This window comes from Numida meleagris, chromosome 1 (genome assembly GCF_002078875.1).
Source record: "Numida meleagris isolate 19003 breed g44 Domestic line chromosome 1, NumMel1.0, whole genome shotgun sequence".
Classification (NCBI taxonomy): Eukaryota; Metazoa; Chordata; class Aves; order Galliformes; family Numididae; genus Numida; species Numida meleagris.
Window position 1 is genome coordinate 19,778,580 of NC_034409.1, and position 20,888 is coordinate 19,799,467.

A 20,888-nucleotide genomic window follows, 5' to 3' on the forward strand; every position below is an offset into this window, starting at 1 on the left:
AAAAATGCACTTGGCATGCTTCTAGATGACAATTATCAATAGAAAACTATCTTTGAATGTTCAATGGGTAATGAATGATTCCTTGTATTACGTCTGCTCATTATATTTATTATTGCTGTTTATTAATTTGGATTTTCATCTTTTAAGGATAGGAAAACTTTTTTTATATATGCTATATGAGTATTTTGTAGTTCTAATGAGTGTTTGATTTGTTTTTAATTATTTCTGAGCTCATTCCCTTCAGAATCAAAATGTTCAGTAAGGGTATATGAAGCTAATGTTAAAAACTGTTTTGTAAGCAGTTTGGAGTTCCATTATAACAATGCAAAATGTAGATCTTTATCTTTTTGCAATTATTTGGCTTATGCAAAGAGAAATGTTAGATTTCTCATAGGAAAATTGTTGATTTTCTATATGCTTCTACAGTTCTCTGATAAGTTTTAAGTGCCTGTGGTAACTATACAGACTGCTTTCCTGATACTTTCCTGATTTCTGTGATTTTAAGAATAATATTTCACATACATTAGATAATTCCAAGCAATTAAATGTATGTTCATTTTCAGGACCAAAATCAATACCTAGCAAAGACCGTCCAGAATATTACAGTTCCTTAATCATCACAAGATATACACTGTTGTTGATATAGACAAATGGAAGTTGCAAGAAATACAGTGTTAAGTGATTTTAAATAATATTCTAGAATTTAATTTACAAACAAAGCATCCGACTTTTTTATTCTTCTTATTACTATTCTTTGCATCCTCATGCTTGCTTCCTGTTTCCTGCAGTCTAGCAATCTTTTCTAAAGTAAGCTCATCACAAGCAACATTTAGTTTATGTAGAATCTTGAACAATTAAGCTATTGCTGGCCTCCAGCTACAGTGTTCTAATTCCAGATACATTCACATGACGATACTATAATTAAAAACAGAAGAGCGACAGTGCAAAAACAATGCACAGTCACACTATAAGTCATAACTTCAGTAGCAACTGGAGTCACATGGTTATAATCACAGAAAATTAATAAGAATCTAAAAATAGTTGTGTTCATTTCCTGTGTATTGCATACTGCACATCACTGATAAATTATTTTCACACTGTGTTGCAGGTCACTGATAAATTAGCTACAAACATTCTGTCCTTTTGAACAGATTAGTTTATCATTAGCTACTTGAATGTTTCCCACATGATTCTTAATCAGGAGTTAAGAAAACGATACTCATAAGTTATCAAATTTAATCCAGTGTATTCAATGAGTGTTCTAAAATCATTATGAAAGAAGAGCAAGATAGAGGATGTTTTATTCTTGTAAATCATAATCTGAGCAAAGAGTGTTAACAGAATAATACCAAAAAAAGTATTTTCTAAATCATTCCTCTTGACACCACTGAAAAAGAAAATCTTAACAGCAATAATGCTAATAAAGCTAAAAGCATAAAAGAGCCTTTTCCAAAGAGCACCAAAGTCAATAAAAAGACTTACTAATATTGCAATGAGTTGTAAATTCAACTAAAATGTAGAAAAGCAATGGTACCTGCTTTTACTCTTTACCTGTTTTACAGAGGTTCCTAGTAGCAAGTCCAGTGATTAGATACCCCATGGCTCCCTCTTTATGACTGAGTAATGACTATTAACCAGACTATCATTATTACTGGGCTTTGATCTTCATGACTGACATTACAGATAAAGCAACATTTTATTGAGATGCTTTCTATGATCCTCAAAAAGCAAGATGTAATCATATATGTTGAAAGAAGTAATATGTTTAGTAAAAAACATTGCCTACCAAAGAGCATAGATGTTGTCCATTAAAATAATTCCTGGCATGGCACTTTATCATCCCTGCAGAATTGAAAGAATCTTCAACAGAACTATTGGACAACTTTTCTCAAAATGTTTCATTAAACCGCAATCTACAGATCTTTAAGGACAGAAGTTTTTCAATTCCAAGGGACTCAGAAGTCCCTCAGAAGAAATTAGTACCCATTTTCCTTTATCCAAACTCTTACTTGTCCCTTTGTAGCAAGTAGTACTAGAGCACTACAAAAGATCAGAAGTCCAGGCTTACCTGGATACGTGGTTCCCTAGGTCTACTAGTCTATGCGCAAACTCTGATTTCTGGTAGCAAGAGGACCGGGGCCAGATGACAATTTTGAACTTATAATTATGGTATTAAATTACTCAGTTGTTAGATAAATGATCCACAGGGGTTATCTGAGATAAGTGAGTTGGGATTTTCTAAGAATAAGGAGGTTTAAGTTTTGATAGCAAATCATAACACTCTTCAGATAAGCGTCTCTGTGCAAATCACCATACTCTTCTCATAATTAACATAACTGGCACTCCTTCGATTTTTTTTCATTCGGAACAAGTTAAAGACCTTTGGAAGGCAAAGAAGTATATCACATTTTAAAATGGAACTTAAGGATTTATCAAATAAAACTTACAACTTTCTTTAAACTCAAAAGGCATACGGATAAAACCAAAATCATGTTTAGATATTAAGGAAAACAGGAGCTTCTCCCTTCCTATCTTTTCTATTCATACCGTTCATCTTTCCTGATATTTGTTTGTCTTCTATTTGGAAAAGTAAAGATCCTACTTAGTCATGGATGAATCTCATTTCTTATTTTATTACTAGAAGTTCCCAAGCAAATGCACTGAGTCATTTTGATGTGATACAGGACCGGTAAACTTTTTTTCCTAGTGCTGTTCTTTGCTCTTTCTGTATCATTGTCTTGCATTGTCAAAACAAGAAAGGAGATGAGAACTTAGCAAGTCTGCAAATTGCTGAAAACAGAGTAAACCAGAAATACTTAGTTTGTTTTTAAGGTGCATTTTTTGAGTCACTTTTGGTAATTGTCAATCACAGTTCTCTGGCAAACTCAAATCTATGCCATGTTAAAATGGCTGCAGAAAAGTTGAGGGGAATGAAAGGAACAGGTAGTGATAGTACTGCAGAGATTTAAGCCCACATAAGTAGTTTATTGTAGTCCAGAAATTAATGAAGCCAGGCTAAAATGACTTGAGCTGAATGTATTCAGAGAGGAGGCCATGTTGCTTCTCGCTGTGCAACTGTTAGAAGTTTCATTTCATGCAGAAAGCAATAGAATATAGAAAGAAATATGAAAATGAACAGATGAGTTGTGTTTCCTCTTCCCATTTCATTATGGGAAAAAAAAAAGGAAAAAAAACCTTCACATTGCCAACTCAAAATGATATTTGATGTTGAAGATGACTTCAAACCTACTCAAATTTTTGGAGTAAAGAATGATAACTGAATACCAAGAATTCCAGCAGAGCACTTTTTCAATCTTACCTGCTACCAAAAATAGCTTTAAACTGGTGAGCTATTTATTTAGCAATTGCAGCAAATGACTGAGCGAATTCCCAGTGGTCAGTTTAAAGAAATGCAGACCTGGAGCCAGACAAAACTGGTTTTAGAGTTAATAAAGGTAACAAACCCATAGAATCTAACATACATATGGCACAATCAATGGTAAATTCTGATGTAACATGCAGCTGCAGACCAGTGAAGGATAATCAAGGTTGATAAGGGTCTTTAATTGGACTGTAAATATTTATACTGACAATAAATTCTTGCTTTATAGTTGTACTTCTACTTAAACAAGATTTTGAGAGAAACATTGTAGACACAGGCTCGCAATACATGTCTCTTCAGGTGATGCAACCTGGTTCCAGAATATGTTTGAAAAACCACTCAGGTTTTCTAAGTCACGCCATTGTGGAAGCACAAAACTAGTCATAGTATAGCAATGTATTAGATTCTACTTCACTGACAGACACAAAGCATACACTTATTTGAGTAACTATGAAATCCAACTGCCATTAAGATGAGAGCTCATTTAAAAGTAACAGTTTCACAAAGATTATATTATTGTTTATAAGGGATCGAGAGGTATATACTCCATAGAGCATATTTTAGAAATCCGTACAGGTAAAATCTCTAGAAAGGACTCATATCTTATATGAATGTTGCTATCTGGAAAAAAAAATACTATCCTCCATTCTCCTGACACAAGGAAAAGAAAGTACACTTTTGACATAAACTCTATGAGAATACAGCAAAAAAAGAGGAGTAAGATTTGTTTCTGACTTGTACAAGCTTAATATCAAGTAGTCAGATCCATGGAGCTCACTGCAGTTATCTAATGATCAGCAAACCACTGCACTATTTGGATATGACTGGAACAAAGGTCCTGAACAATCCCTCATGTGCAGTAAGTGAGAGGTCAGCTGTTTTATTCGGAAGTAAAGAATTTCCATACCAACCAATGTGCAAGAATGGTAACAGAGGGCAAGTTTCTGCTCCTCTTGAAAAATATATTTATATGTTTTTAGTATGATTTCTGTTTCATGAATTGTATTAGATTGAAATGTAAATGCCAAGATCCTCTAACCCCCTTAATGAACTTTATCATGCAGTAAAATTAAGTCAAAGAATTTGTCTGTAGCTCAAGAAGCCAGACATCCAACTGGACCCCTACTTACTCTCTTTATCAGTAGGAAGCACATTCTTAGTCTTCATCAGAATCCCCAGTGATGTCTTTTGCACAGTGTCTCAAAATTTCAGTACATCTAAGTGAAGCAGTCCAGAGATTTAGCCACCTGCTAATTTTTAATAGAAAATAATGTTTTCCAAGAGTCTCTGCTCTGAGTGCAGCAAAGTCAGTAACATATAAAGAAAAATGTCTCTACAGTGAGATTAAAGCCAGTATTTGAATCATAAAATACCTTTATATTTTGCTGACTCATAAAAAAAAAAAGAGAGAGAAAAGTCATTTGTTTGTGTGTGCATGTATACAACTTCTTTTGCCTGGACCACAGTGACTCTCAAAGTCCACGCTCAGTAAAATTTCTGTCAGAACTAACATTTTTACTTTGAAAAGTTAGAGTACTCTGGTGCTTGAGCTTATCTCAAGACAGTGTGAAAATTAAATATTCTGCAAAAATAAAAATACTTGGATAATATATTGTTGAATGAGATTGCTGACCGTATTGCTTATAGCCATCAAGATTCATTTTCTTGAATTCCCAAACAATCCAACATAACTGTTCAATTAATTCAGTTCTGTAAAGAAAACAGTTTTTCATGAAAAAAGACAAAAATCACAGTTCATAACTTTTTTAATTAACTGAAGAAACTTTACTTTAGAAATCCAACAAACCTTGCAATTTAGTGGCACGCTTTCTTATAATTTATAGAACTTTTCCACATTGATTCCTTACTTGATATTTTAAACAGGGAATAATTTATCAAATCTAGATTTATATTGTTCCATAATTATACCGGCTGTAGAAGAAAGTTTCATTTTAAAAAATTCCCATTATTTTCTTCAAACGTAGTTAATACAGACTTTACATGAACTCCAGGAAATAATCTTGCGGAATAGAATCAGAATGTTGCATTTTGATCAATTTCTTTTCTCACTGGTTTCATAATCTTTGTTTATGTTTCAAAGACATAAAGTACACTATTAAAATCTACAGTTTATGCAGAAGTATGTAACAGTCAAACTCCAACTATATTTTAATGCAGATCTAGTTTTGCTTTGCAACACATAAATAAGGAGGATATAGGAACACAGTTTCTCCCTACCAGCAACAAAAACATATATCCTCACTGACAGGACCCTTGTTTGAAAAAGAATTCCAAAGATTTTGATCCCTAGACTAAAACTATACAAGTGAATCCAATTTTCTTCTTTTCCATGTAGAAATACTTCTCAGTGCTCCCCCTATACTTTCATTTCATGTTTAGAAGTACATGCACTATCCAAAGATTTTCAAAGCAAAAGTACCTAAGTATGGCCGCAAGCATGCTTTTCCTACTTGTACTGCAAAAATGATCCTTTTGAATAGAACATACTTAAATATGTTGCAGGAAGGAAGATGAAAAATTTCTTTCAACTCTAAACCAGACAGTGTTTGCCTTGTAGGCTATTCTAAGAAATAATTAGATCCTTAAATTTCTTTAGGATTAGACATTTTGAATTGTTTATTTTTTCTTAAGAGTAGATAGATGGAACAGCAAATTAATACAGAAAATTTTAAGGCTTGAATATTCTGATTCATGGACTCCATTAAAAATTATGCTAAAAACTTTTCTAATCAAACTCCCTTGTCAAAGGTAGCTTTAGCAGCATCTAAGAAGTCATCAAGTGTGGCCGAAATTACCATCAATGATTCATCCTTAGTACTAAAACACAGCATTTTTGTAATAGTTTGGCTCCCGTTAACAGACTATATTTGTTTCTTAATTAGATGCATTAAAATAGGTATGTTTGGGTTAAAGCGACTGTTATTTCTAACAACTTATTCATATTCAGGCAAAGACAGAAGTATGCAGCAGCTCTTCCTCCTCTTGGAGAAAAAGAGTGAAATAATGACCTCCTTTTTCTCACCTCTTAACCTCTAAACATGAGAAGACCTTAGAGGTCAATGTAAAAAAACTGAAATTGGGTTTGAAGCAGTGAAGAATGACAGCTGCCCACCCCTCCTGACAGGAGATGGAAATGCAAAAGACAGAGACAAAGACCTACATTCTAAATAGCACTGAGAGGTGATGCTCAAGGGAGTTAGGATGACAAAGTTATGATCTAATTAAAGAACATCTCCTACATTTCACTCTTTCTGCATGGCCAGGACAAAATACTTCTTTCTATAATCTTCGTAGTAAGACTGGAGACAAGAGATAGTGTTATACTAACACTGTGTCATGACTCTAAGGTCTATGTGTACTAAATCAAAAGACAGTTCCTGAACCTGCCTTGCATTTACTACATTTCAAAACCAAAATCTATCTGAACTTTGCAAACTACAGTGTTAGCTGTTTTGTACCCACATCCCAAATTTGAATGAAGTAGTGTTAAACAGCCTCTTTTTCTGCTAAGCCATGTGAGAATGTCATACAGTGGTTGTTGTTACCAAGTGACTTCATTTAGTAACTTGGATATTAAGGATTTCCACTGAAATGAAGACAAACAGTGAAGTTCTAGTTCCACAGTCATAATAATTCAATGCAATTTGGCACTGCAGACAAAACTACCTATCTCTTTTATTCTTTAGTTCAGCAAAAATATTTGTCTAGGTGCAGTGTGGACCATATAAGATCCAGATCATACTAATCCAGGCAAAAAGGTTCTGCTAATCAATGTCTTTACTGGCAGTTTTTTACAGAGCAAATATAGAAAGTCTATATTTTTAGCCTATTTTATTTTGCATTGGACCTCACACTGAAAGACTGTAACTCCTTTTGATTTGTAAGTCAGCACCAACTAACAGGGTTAAAGTTGAAGTGAAATTTATTGCTCTGTCCTCACTGTTGTGCCTGTATTAAAGCCTTTGAGAAGAATTCAGATTTTCGTTTTGCTTGTTTTTGCTGACACAAGATTCTCTTGTCACTGATTTTTATGAGGCTAAAGGTTTCTTTTTGCTCCACCACACACGGAAGAGCAAGTTAATCCTCTTGACTCACTGTGGTGAGACATGCTTTGCGTAGAAGAAAGTTACTTGTGGCCCAGTACATAGAGGCTTTGTCCAGCTGAGGTCTCTGGGGCTATGCTTAAATTCTTCTTATTCAAGCACACTGGGACCACACAGATATTCAATCAAAAAAGAGATCTATTTTAATAGCAGTAGAACTGACTTTAGACTGTGGTTATATGCTGGTAAATATTCTAGTCTGTAGCTCTCAAACATCACACTGGTTAAATATCAGCAGAGTCCCCAGCACTGTCTTGACTCAGTTACTACTCTTTCAGATTAGTCTTGGGAGTCACTTGAATGCATTATACAAGTCAGAAACTGTTCCTAGAGATATGTGATGACTATATTTAGGAAGAGGAAAAGTTTGGGTATGTGAGAAACAACACAGACTCAGAGCCAAAGAAAAGCCAAAACCACCAAACAGTCCCCGCTCTGTTTTATTTAGGAATAATCAACTTAATCATATTTAAAAGAGCCTCTTGGGCTGGTGATATGTAAGATCCCCAAGATCCTTATCCTATGACCACAATAATGTTGATAAGGTCACTAGAAAACTCAGCAGTGCTCATCCCAGTCATGATCCCTTCTAGAATATGGAGCCATAGAGAGCCAGAATGGACAGCAACTCCGAAGACACAAGCTGACACAGAAAGATGAAGAGCTTCGGCTGGTGCAGTCAAGAAATCTGGGTCAGATCTAGGTTCATGTCCTCTGCACACTTAATGTCACACAACTAAGGCAGTACAGTCTGGCACCATGGGTTTAGTAGGTGACAGTGAGACCCTAACAGCAATATTTTACAAGAAACACAAATTGCCCCCAAGAGATGATGGTTTATATCAAGAGTGCTTTTGCTTACTGACACTTAACAGAAACAATACATTACTTAATATAACAGAACCAAACTTAAATAACTTTTACATTACTTGTATAAGACAGTAGCTGGAAGAATGTTAGTCCACTGCTATTTTTGTTCTAATTCACACAAGACTTTTATGATGTCTTGATAAAAGAAAGGAGCAAAGATTTTGATTAGATGTCTGGGGGGATTTTTTCACCGAGAATGTGGTGAGGTGCTGGAACAGGTTGCCCAGAGAGGCTGTGGATGCCCCATCCCTGGAGGTGTTTAAAGCCTGACTGGATGGGGCTCTGGGCAGCCTGATCTAGTACTTCATCTAGTGGTCGGCAGCCCTGCCTGTGGCAAAAAGGTTGGAACCTGATGATCCTTGAGGTCCCTTCCTACCCAAACCATTGCATGATTCTATCAATCTATGATAATAAAACGAAGCATCTTTCAGTCCATGCTACTATGATGCATTGTATGTGTCTGTCAGGTGCACATACTTTACATGCCAGATCCATTTTCACTTGCAAAGATATTAAATTATCATTCTGATTCAAAACACTGTATATATATAAGCATTCAAATGTTATGAGTAGACTTTTTTAAAACAAAAACAGTCATACTTGAAATAGTGTGAAAATTTTAATAAAATAAAAAAAGTTTAATTGCTTTTCTCTGTCACTTGGGTGGGTTTCAGCTGACACTGAAAATACAAAAATTCTTTTGGATCTCCTGTTGAAACTTACTTTTTTCTCCTGCAGATTTGAGCATATGAATTGCACATACTAGCATTTTGCCTAGTTAAAAACAATCCAGTATTTCCTTTAAGGACATCTCCTTAGAAAATTCTCACACAATACTGTAATCTTCAGTCCTTGTTCAGCTTCAGCTCATTTGCATTCTACGAACAACTAAAAAAACAAGATCCAGTACAAATATAATGATCTCTAGGACCTCAATAAAAGACATCGAAATGCAATTACATGCAGTAAGCTAAATGAAGTGTTCCTTACTCATGTTTTTCCTTGTGGATACAAAGAATATACCTGCCTCTCTGCCTGTGCTCACGTTCTCAGCAACTAGACTCTGGAGCACTTCAAAAGCAGTAAGTAAAGAAGAAGAAATAAGAAATATTTTATGGTAATAACAACTACAAAAAAGAGCTTCCTTCAGTGTTCAGCAGTTACAGAGCATTATACTAAGTGTATCTTATTCTTGTGTAAATTCCATCTTGGAACATTTCTACAGTTGAATGTCTGTCTTCTAAACAATATTCTAAAACTGCAAACATACAAAAATTTTGTGTATGCAGGCATGGATTTCAAAAAGAACATAGTGAATAGTAACAGAAAGATTTTGTTATACTATGTGATTTTTAGTTCTGGAATATAACTTCCAAGAAAGATGATATATTTATTGGTAAATGTTAATCTAGTTTCACCAATTAAAAAAAAAAAGGCTAGCTGTTGATTCTAGCAAATTATATCAACATTTCCTTTATAAATATACCTTATGTATTCATTTGGGATGTCCTCATCTAGGTGAGTTATAACTCATATGTAAAGGAGACGACCTTCCAACTCTTTGCCAGGCTGGAGTTCCAAATTGTTCATCTAAGAGAAAATTTGCTTTGCATTTAATGTGCATAAAAATGTGACAGTATATAAAGGGCAAAGCTGCAGCTGATAATGTGTCTCCCGAAAAAGCTTACTGAACATTACATAGCATGTTACCCTTTCCTTTAGCAGGAAAACAAATCAGTTGCTTTCACAAACTTTTCTTAGTTCCATCTAAAAATCTGCCATATTTCCTTAGAACACTACTATTACTTGAGAGTAAGACTCCTGTTCTGGTAACAAGAAACCTCTCATCTTCATTCTAAGTTCAATTTTACTTGCTCTTGATACCACACTTCCTTCACTCACATTTTTCTCCACTTTGGTAATAACCTACCAGTGTTTTTAATCTTATCAATCATGTCTTATAGTTTATTCTCCTAGGCCCAGAAAGCTGAACTCCTAGTTTCTCCTCATAGTGGAAATGCTATACCTTCCCCAGTCATCTCTCCTCGATATCACTGTAGCTGGAGTTCCTTTTTTTGGATGTGAATGATAGGATGATTGGGGTGGTCTTATGTGAACTCTGCATGATGCCAGTTTTCACTTCATCTCACTGACAGAATAACTTCACTTTATACATATAAGAATTTCAGTTTCCTACAAATTTATTATATTCACATGTTGCTCACGAGAGATTTGTGCTTTTGACCACTATTTACAGAGCTCTCGTCTGCAGCTATCTTCAATCTCCATCCAGAATCATAGAGTTATTCGGGTTGGAAAGGGACTCTAAAGACCATCTAGTCCAACTGTCCTACTGAGAACAGGGACATCTGCAGGTAGATTAGGTTGCTCAGAGCCCAGATCAGCCTGACCTTGAATAAAAAAAATCTACAGCTGGACAATGTGTATTAGTCCCCCTCAAAAAATGTATATATTCAGATGATTTGAGATCCTCTTCAGGATAAGGCAATGCAAAAATATTGACATTTTAGACCTGTAGATGGGGAGAACAACCTATTCTGAGACTTTATGTACTGAACTGTCTAATGGAAAACTGCCCACACCAATTAGGGTCATGTTTTTATTTAGCAGGACAGTCTCGAGTCTCTATGGAAATGCCAGGCATGTTGTTAGGTAACTGGAACTCCTAAAGATGTTCCAGAAAGAACATTTATTTCAGAACAGTAAAATTGAGTAAGTTGTGCTAGTTTTTGCCTATGTGCTAAAAATTATATTCAAATAAAAAGAAAAGTTTGTTTCTATTATAGATAACAGAGAAAAATGAAAATGATTCTTGGGGAAGAGCAAGCACTGACTCTTATTTGCTGGCAGAAATCCAAACCTATATTTTTTTCTTGCTCAAGAAAAGCACCTGTAGAATAAATGACAAAATGCAAAGCACTAAGCAATAGGTAGTCATCCCTGACTCTTTACTCTTTTATTCTGAGATAATCTTAACTGAAGGTAGTCCTGTAAAAAACTGCTTTAATTCATTAATAAACTAGTGATATCTGAATATGTGCCATGTTTATTCAAATATATATTTGCAAAAGCCGGCTGCACAGAGATGCTTTAAGTAGAACCTTGTCATATTAGTGGAAAAATTACTACCAGTGTTGAATGGATTATAAGTGGATTTCCATGTATAATGATGATTTCTAACTGCACTAATGACTTGCTTCATACAGTCACCACAACTTTGTGTAGTTAAGGAAACCATCAAGGTATCTCTGTTTGTACTGAACAGGAATTAGTCAGGAAGAAATCAGGAGGAACAAAGATCCTCTTGGAAAGTAAAATTAGTAGTCTTCCTTTCAATACAACAAATAAAAATAGTTTTTGAATAAAGATGGAACAATTACCTTTTTATAACACAAATGGATCAAGACTAAACACACAGTGTCAAAGTTTCTGCATCATTTTTATAACTCAGCTATTAAAATCTAGGCCCTCGGCACTGTACAGCCTTTACTGCCTCAAAAAATATCACACTTAACAAGAAGAGGAAGAAGGGTCACCTCTCCAAAAATTGGTGAAAGATACAGCTTCCTGTATAAAAAGAGGGCCACATCGCTTGGCCGCACCACCCAAAAACTTGTGTCTGTGAATCAGACAATGCCAACAGTACCACACTATAGAAACTTAGCTGGGGGAAGGTGCAGTTAAGTATTATTGCTTTTGAGATACTGAGAGCTCTGCAGTGCTGCATTGCAGACATGATATATGTCAGTAGGGTGAATCTGAAACGATGAGAAACAGAAGGCAGTGTGGGGACTAGAACCTCCTTAACTTTCATGTGTTATCAGCACCATTCTCCCCACAAACCTCAGGCCTGGAATGAATCTAAATTCCAAGAGTGTGTGTGTGTGTGTTTGTGTCTTTTTGTGATCTCCAGGTATATGTATTTTGATGTATTTTCTTTAATTATATCTTAACAATTTCAGCTAAAAAGACAAGAACATGCACATACAAAAAAAAAAAACAAACAACAAAAAAAAAAACTGTAGCGTACCCAAATGGCTTCTGCATTCTGCATCTTCTGCATCCTAGGTACAGTATATCAGATCCATGAACTTTTCTTTCTTGATCAAAAATCAAGGACAGATAATTCCCCTTTCAGCAATCATTCCTCTTTTTTTTTTAACTATTTCAACTGACAGCAAGGATGATCTCAGATCTCAAGACAGTACTGAAAGATTAAAGCATGTTTTCTTTACAAAAATCACAAACTTAAGGCCCTATATGACCTTTTATGAGAATAGTTTCAGATGAAAAAAAAATAAATTTAGCATGAAATCTTAGTACACTTGAAGCAGGTAAGATTTTTTAAATGAGCAATTCAAGTGGAAATAAGATTTTACGCTCTTTCTCATCTCATCCTTGAACCTTCCAAACACATTCTTAATTGGTATTACATCTCTATTCAGCACTGTTGTGCTGGGTGTTACACAAACATGTGGTGAGAACTTTTTCCTAAATAAATTAAGACAATGGGTAGTGGATGGTAGTGGATGAATATGCTGGGCCAGTGCTAGTGCCAAGGAATTAAAATAGAGAGTAAAAATCCAAATGTTAAATCATTGAGATCATATTATATGAAAAAGATGTTCTAACTGCTAAGGATGCCTAAGATAGGCAGCATTTCAAATTCATTGTGCAATACAGCCAATTATGCTTTCTAAGCTTATATTCTTACCAGCTTTATTACATTCAAGTGTTGTCTCTTCCTCTCATTCTACTTCTCCAGCGAATTCTCTGAAAAAGATATCTGTCAGTTTTTATCTGTTAGTCATTTTACATGACTGACCTCAGTTTCCTGGGGTGTTTTTGCAAATTAACTAGTACCCTTAATATTAATTGAATAAGAATTGAGACAGGTGAATATACCTTACTGCTTCTTGATATGGGCGTACATTTACAAGAAAATAATTTAGATGGGGATAATATCACGCACAGCAGATGGCATTTCTCAACTTTTTACTGAAAAGGCCATCTAATCATCTTGGAAACAAAAATTCACCAGGTATTTTGTATTCTAGTGTTGGCTGGAATCTTGTGGAACCTGTAAAATTTACCTAACTTTTTTCACTTTTTTCTTGTTGCAGAAGCTGTAGTTTCAGTAGCAACTTGGTTGTGACTAGTCCTCAGAGAAGCCAATAACCAATGTGTGCTGTATACACGTGATTTTGAAGAGTTTTGTTCACTTTTTTGCTAGTATGTAAAACACCACAGTCTATGAACAGGCTATCTAAACCAATAACCCTTCTATAGCAGGAAGGCTGTACTCTTTGGGTTGTGAAATATGAGATTCTGCAGATGTAGCTGCCAAGGCAAATTGTGGCTTCAGAGTTCATCATAAGGAGACAAGTCAAGTAAGGTAATTAGTACATCACATTTAGTTGTTCCAGGGGGAGATATAGAGGAAGACTCTGAGCAAGATAGGGAGGTGAAAGGGGTAGTCATGTACCTGAAAGCTACAATTTCATTTTTCATTAGCATAAGTTCTTAGAACTGAATACATGCTGTCCAGAATAAAAAACGTTTTGCTCACAGGGGGATCCTCCTCCTCTTTGTGAGCAGAGATGCGGTAGAGATATTGTTCTCCCTATGGAAACAACCCATGTTTCTGTCTCTCCTACTATCTAAGAAGTTCTCATAATAAGTTCACATATACAGTTTTTGAGGCATAGCATTGAACTGTGACCGCTGAACTAGAAAATTAAGTTCAGGTAGGATTAAAAGCTTTTTCGGCATAGACCCAATTTTCAAAGCTATGCACATCAGAACAGTCATGCTGATACATGTGTGTAGACACCTTTTTGATAGATTCATTAAAGTCAAGCTGCCTCATTTTATGTGAGCACACAAACACTGAATCAAACTCAGAGAGTTTAGAGAGTTTCAAACTTAGAGAGTTTATGCAGCAACTTAATTACAAAGCCAATAGCAGTAATTGTACCTCCACAGTCAAAAAGTTCCTTAAAAGCAGCAGTACTGTACATTAGAAGGACAAATTATGGTTCTTCTCCTCTGGCCACTATCAAATATAACATGACAGGGCAATGTACTGCATCAAGTAGAAGGCATCAATACAGACACTGATCTTTAGTAGCAGAGAAGAAAATATCAAGGCAAACTTTCTTCAAGAATTTCAGAAGAGTGTATCTCCAGACCACCATGGCTAGATATGTCAAAGTAGCAAAGCACTGGGTTCCCAGATAGATTAAAAGAGGATCAAGCATCAGATTTTGTTTGGGATCTTGGTTCCTTTTATTGGATTACTTTAAAGGTCTTTGAGCTTTTTTTTTTTGTATTATTTCTTTGTTTAGTCACTACAAGGTCAAATGTCTAGATTCTTGAAGATTTGGCGTACATCAGGCAAGCAGGCATACAAGCTAGATGTTACAATTTCAACATCCTTTGCATTTTCTGGTCCAAATATTAACTTCCATTTTACTTTCCTGTGGTTTTATTCATTTCAGGCTAAAACACAATGTGTGATAGACCAAATGGCCACAGGAGAACATCAGAGAGAGTGCTTTGCTTTTTCACAAATAGGTAGGTGGGGCCAGAAGGGGTCACAATGGCCATTCAGCCTAAGCTCTCATATTTCCTTTCAGACAGTTATTCCTACCTCTACCTAGTAACTACAGCAACCTTTAAAAGAACTGTTGCCCAGATTTAAAGACTGCATGCCTAAGACTCACTCCACCCTCTGGGAGTTATGTCTGATGGCTGTTTAACCTCACTAGTTTGAACAATGACCTGAAATTTTAATCATTTTATGTTTTTTCTTACATTAGGTTAAGTCCTTCCAATAATTTAATGGTAAGATATAATGAAAAAAAAAATTACCTCTTCCCCAAAAATAATACTAAACTATTATTTTACTAAAATATTATTTTTGTTCACTCATACAGTTATAAGAAATTTAGATGTTAGAAAAAAATAAGAAATTGTAGCAGATTTGAAAGCTGTATATATTCTAATTTGAATTTAACAGTGTCAAATGAGTCAGATTTTGCTGTCAACAACAAAGCATGTATTACTACCTCATTTAATAGAGTGAGAGCATATTTTGCAGGTTATATCTAATGGGCAAGTACAGTTGAAATAATGAACACAAATAGCAGATAAGCAAGCACTGAAGAGAATGTAGCCATTCAGGAGCTTAATGGTTTCTGCATTCCTCGGAACAAAACGCATTGGAGCCATGAGTTCTGAATGAAAAAAGAAGCTTTGAATATAATACATAGACTTAGAATACAATACATTTGAATACAAGAGGCACAGCAATGTTGTCTGTGTCAGTGACAGAGATGTTCTTCATACAGACAAATAAAATGCAATTGAATGAGAATATCTGGATCAGTTCCTTGGGATAAATTGATATTAAATCTCACACACAGGCAGTGATAATACACTATGTATGTATTAAAAAGCCCTCTAAAGTAGAGAGTGTCTATAAGGTGGTAAGATAAGAAGTGAAAGAAGAGTGTAAAAATTAACAGATGGCAAATGATAATAAGCACATGGCTAGTGGACAGATTTTAACATAGGATTGCTTATTGATTTAGGGAATTGACTGGGTACTGTAATAAAAGTGTTGTCTGTCTTGAATGGCCTTTGTTTTAATACAATGAGTGCCGCGGATTTTCCAGGGATTTAGAGCCGAACGCCACACGGTGCTGGAAGCATGACAATCTCAATATGAGTACGCAAGCTTCAACTTTAATGGAGTACTTCACAACATATATAGAAACTGAGTTACACCTGGCAAACTGCCATTGGTGGGGCTACCCCAGCCCCATCCTCTGATTGGTGATTACAACTTGTTGAACAAACAAAGCCAAACAGCAACCACCCCCCTGTGCCCAACAGTTAACCTCCTGACACTTCTGTCCTTGGGCTCCGCCCCACCCAAGGACCCCTAGGCCCTGCCAACCGTCCACCCAGAACTACTCCATACACACACTCTGCAGTACTTCCTTGCTCGTACAGTCACTCAAGTGATCCGTGGCCACCCTAATCCTGCAACAAATGAGAGATACACCTGCTTAGCATTTCAGAAAAATTCTCACAAGCTATAATTTCTACATATACATACATACGTGTGTGTGTATTTGTATTTTTTTATCCAATATGCATTGTGAAGGCAGTTGACAGTAAGTACAACTAGTCAGAGAAGATTTTGTAGAAAGTGACAGAACTCCACAGATGTTGATGCATAGAGTTCAGGAGTAATTCTGTGTTTTCCGAGAGACAAGTGAAAACAAGTTTGGCCCTGAAAATTCCATTTTTGTGGCAAGAGGGCACAAAAAAATTTTAAAAATGACTTTTTAATACGAAGACAAAAAAGGTCAGTGGGAAACAGTATTGCTAAGTCAATAGCCTAGTAAAGGGAACTGTTAGACATTCAAAGCATTTATGCACTTGAGAAAGTTTACAGAAATAAATTCTGCTTCAAGTTTCATGCAACAGCTTAAAAAATCCAGAATAAACATTCAACATTTTTAGAATATCTTTAGAATATTGTGCATTACCATTTAAAACTTCACTAGCATAGCCAAGGTTAAAAACATACAAACAATATACCAAGAAAAAAAAATCAGAATTAAACAACTATTTTCAAACCATGCACAGCAAGAGCAAGACAAAGGGTCCATTATACACTGTTTATTTGAATCCTTTAGCATATATTATGCACTCCACAGAAATTAAGGGATCAGTTGAGCAATCTGTGCTTTGTCCCAAGATTGGAGCTGGTGGATAGGAACATTTGCCTTGAAGGTGTCTCATGTTTTCAAGCAGAATTATGCCTAGGAACAAGAATGATTCTGCTGCCAAGATTTAATCTTGATTTGGACTGTATGAGAGAGGTGTTGCAGGCAAAGAGTTTGACTAAAATTCCACCAGGTCTTTTTTTTTTTATGAAATATTGATAGACTCCAGTAAAAAAAAAACGGTGATTTTTTTTTTTTGCAAAGATTGTCTTTTTTCCCCCCTTTCCTTTGACACAGTGTTCAAGCTCACATCTTATGCTTTCATTCATACAGTCCTAAAGATTTAGTTCTATTACTGTTCTCTCAAAGCTCTGCAATTTTATGACATGAAAAGTCATATCCGTTAATCAAGATGGCTAGCAAAGCAGCAGGAAATAAAGTAGCCTATAGACTCAGGCTACAGAGATCATCATTAAGTTATTAGTGCTTGTTTGTGAATAATATCTGAAGGCCTTGTATAGAGTTCTTTCCCTCACCAAAAACAGACTGATGGATATACAATCCGCCAAGGTTGATGTTGTCCTCATGAATTTTTGTGATGCAGATATTTGCAGACTAGAATAAGTCCAAACATATTTCAACACTAGTTTTATAAATTAATATCCTATATCCTACGCACACATTTGAGGCTGCTTTTCTTTCTTTCTACCAGAAAACGTTTGAGATTTTCCTGTGTTTCAAAAACCCATAATCAATTTATGTAATATATTAAAGAGATAACAATTGATTGAGCTGTCTCCTAATAAGCTGAGTGAATATTTCAGTTAGGTGCATTTTACTTAACAGCTATACTTGAGGACTGTACGATCAGATTTGAATTTCAGAAATAATAATAATAATAAACACAGCAGTGATCAATATTATTCTGGTGTCTTTTCCAAGTTCTGAAATGACTTCCCTCTCTGAGAAAAAAGAATGAGTTGACATGGTCTATACTGATAGATACTTTGTGTATATATATTCCTATATATTCTTGGCTTTCAAAACAGTGTTTACATCCATGCCATAATTTGGAGTTTAAAGAAAAATGTAATTCTAAAGGAGAGCGAAGAATTTTAAATGTCTTGTATTTAGTTTTCTAAAGTTCTGATTCTCTTTCACATCTACTCAATAACTAGTAATGTAATGCAGTGAAAAGAACAGAACCAGCCATTCTCAATAAGCAGATGAATGTATATCACCAGCTTGTGATACATGATTTTGATTCTATATGTGTTACAAGCAAATATTTTAATCATTCATCAGTTCCCTCTACACCCGTTTGAAAGAGAAAAAAAATCACTCTTGTGGAGCTTTCCATGCCTTCTGTTCTCTCTTACTATCTCCTTTATTCTTGTACGTAGGGAAAACAGGATGATTTACAGAGGAAAAGAAAATGACCACAGCCTATTGGTTGAATGTCAAGTTGTTACCTGCTATATTATATTTATATGTTCCACCACACTTTCAAATAAAAGCCATGCACAGTTTGAACAGATGTGGAAGGACTGATGGGATCTATGGAGGCAATAGGAAATAATTCATGTTAATTTTATTCCTTTCCATCTCCCCGGTCTCCATTTCCACCTGTACAATTCTGAGAAAAAGAGATTTGGGGCTGGAAAATATGCTGTTTTACAAATCACACACAGCAGTGACTGGGGTGCAAATAAGTGTCCAGGGTCCAATCATACAGTTTCAGCAGCTTGATCAGATACTAATGGTTATCGTCAAATTTTCCAAGCAGTAAAGTCTATCCTATTCCACACGAAGATTGAACTAAAGGCTGACATAAGTAATATTGCTACACTTCGAGGTTTTATAGACCCTGGAATGTCTCTGTTTCATTTATCAGAGTAGTTTAGCAAAATAATAACTCCTGGCTGCAAGCAGAGGAACATCTAGTGCCATAGAAGCACTCTCAGTGATCAAGGGAAATGGGTCCTACCACTTTTATTCACTTATGAAGGGCTTTACTCCTTTAATAGGAACCATTTTGGCAAGCCCCAATTTGTAGGAGTAAATGAGGCAGCATCTGGACTGTTATAAACTATTTGTTACCTCTGAAACTACATTTACATTTTCCAGGATTTGATTAAAACCAAAACATTTTGGCAGAGACATTTGAAGTTTAAATACTTGTTATTCCAGTTCGGTATTTGTGGGGATTACTTGGGTGTATAACCTTTAAAAGTGGAAAAAAGCCAACATTTTCAAGTTGTTTGGATCGTAAATATTTAGAGATTACACACCATGTAACAGAAAAAGAACTTTGTTCCGTTTACATAATCAGTCACTAAACATGCTATAAAGAAACCTCTTCAATTTAATATTGTGCAGGCTTAAAAATAACTGCAGTGTTACACACACCACATTGGTTTTTATAACAAATGCTAAATGCCTTCAGGCACAGCACTGCATAGGAAGGTCCAAGTAGCAGCACCTCCACAAGGAAAACCCAGAGGACAAATAAATGACTTTAAAAGTTACTATTATTCCCACTCAGTTCCTTTTATTCCTAAGTGTATGGACAGCAGAAGGAATTAACTGACACTGGAGTCCACAAAATATCTCAATTTTGTGTCACTTATTGGGCTATTTCATAGATTCCTCCTGACTGAGAGTGCAAGAGTACGAATCACAGAAGTAGAGAAACACATAAACTAGGCACTCTGTTTCTGTAAGGAAAAAGTTAATCACAATCAATACACCTTAGAATAATTTCCACTGGAAGCTAAGTGAAGAAAGTCCGAAAAGGATTTTGTACTACAGGGCATACATTGTCTTCAATGACGTAAGAATAACAATTTCAGTGAGAGCATGGCTTACGTGGTAAAGCATCATGCTCCTAGAAGGAGCATTATATGTTCAGTCTACCAGGTGTTCTCTTTTGTGTTATTAGGACAAATCAGAACCTGGTGGAGCTAAGTATTACTCAAGTTAAAATCAGATAGCATTGCAGAAAAGAACTATTCATTTGTTGCTTATTTTTATTGCAAAAAAAATAAAGTTAACCATAAATTGGACCTGTGTTCAATATTGCAAGCCCAAATCCAGTAGATAGATCATTACAAACCTAAAGGCACTTCTCTGTTTCCAAATTTATGCATTAACTCAGTCAATCTGACCGGAACATACAGTGGATGTATTTTGCTCTTTATGTTCTGCTCAACTCAATGCCATGTGGGCAGGGAATATCTATGAAAAACATTTTGATTTAGACATGCATGGCTCCGTGATGTTAACCTATTATTTGTGTTACAGTAGTTTCATTTATTTAAATTTTTAAATCAACCTTGAAAATTGGCATTTTTCAACTTTTCTGTTCCACATATTGCTTTCGTTGGCAATGCATCTGGTCACAGAAGGCACCCCCTTTTAGCACTCACTCGTCGTAGAAATATATGGCTTGCTTGCTCTCTTCTTACTATGGACAGTCTAGCACCTCCCGCCTGCTTCAAATAGATATTATTAAAGAGGATGTAACAGAGTTAATTGCATGAATTCAGAATTTGGAAAAAAAGCAGTCTTTTCTATACAGTCATCTTCTTTCCCCTTTTTAACTTACATTTTTTTCCTTCATTTTTTAATTAAAATTTCCCTTTGCTTGCTTGCTTTTCTTTTTTACCTTACTGGAGATATACTGTATTTTTAGGAAGGCCAATCCTCTTGATGAGAAAATAGAATAAAATTAAACCGCTCAAAGGAGCC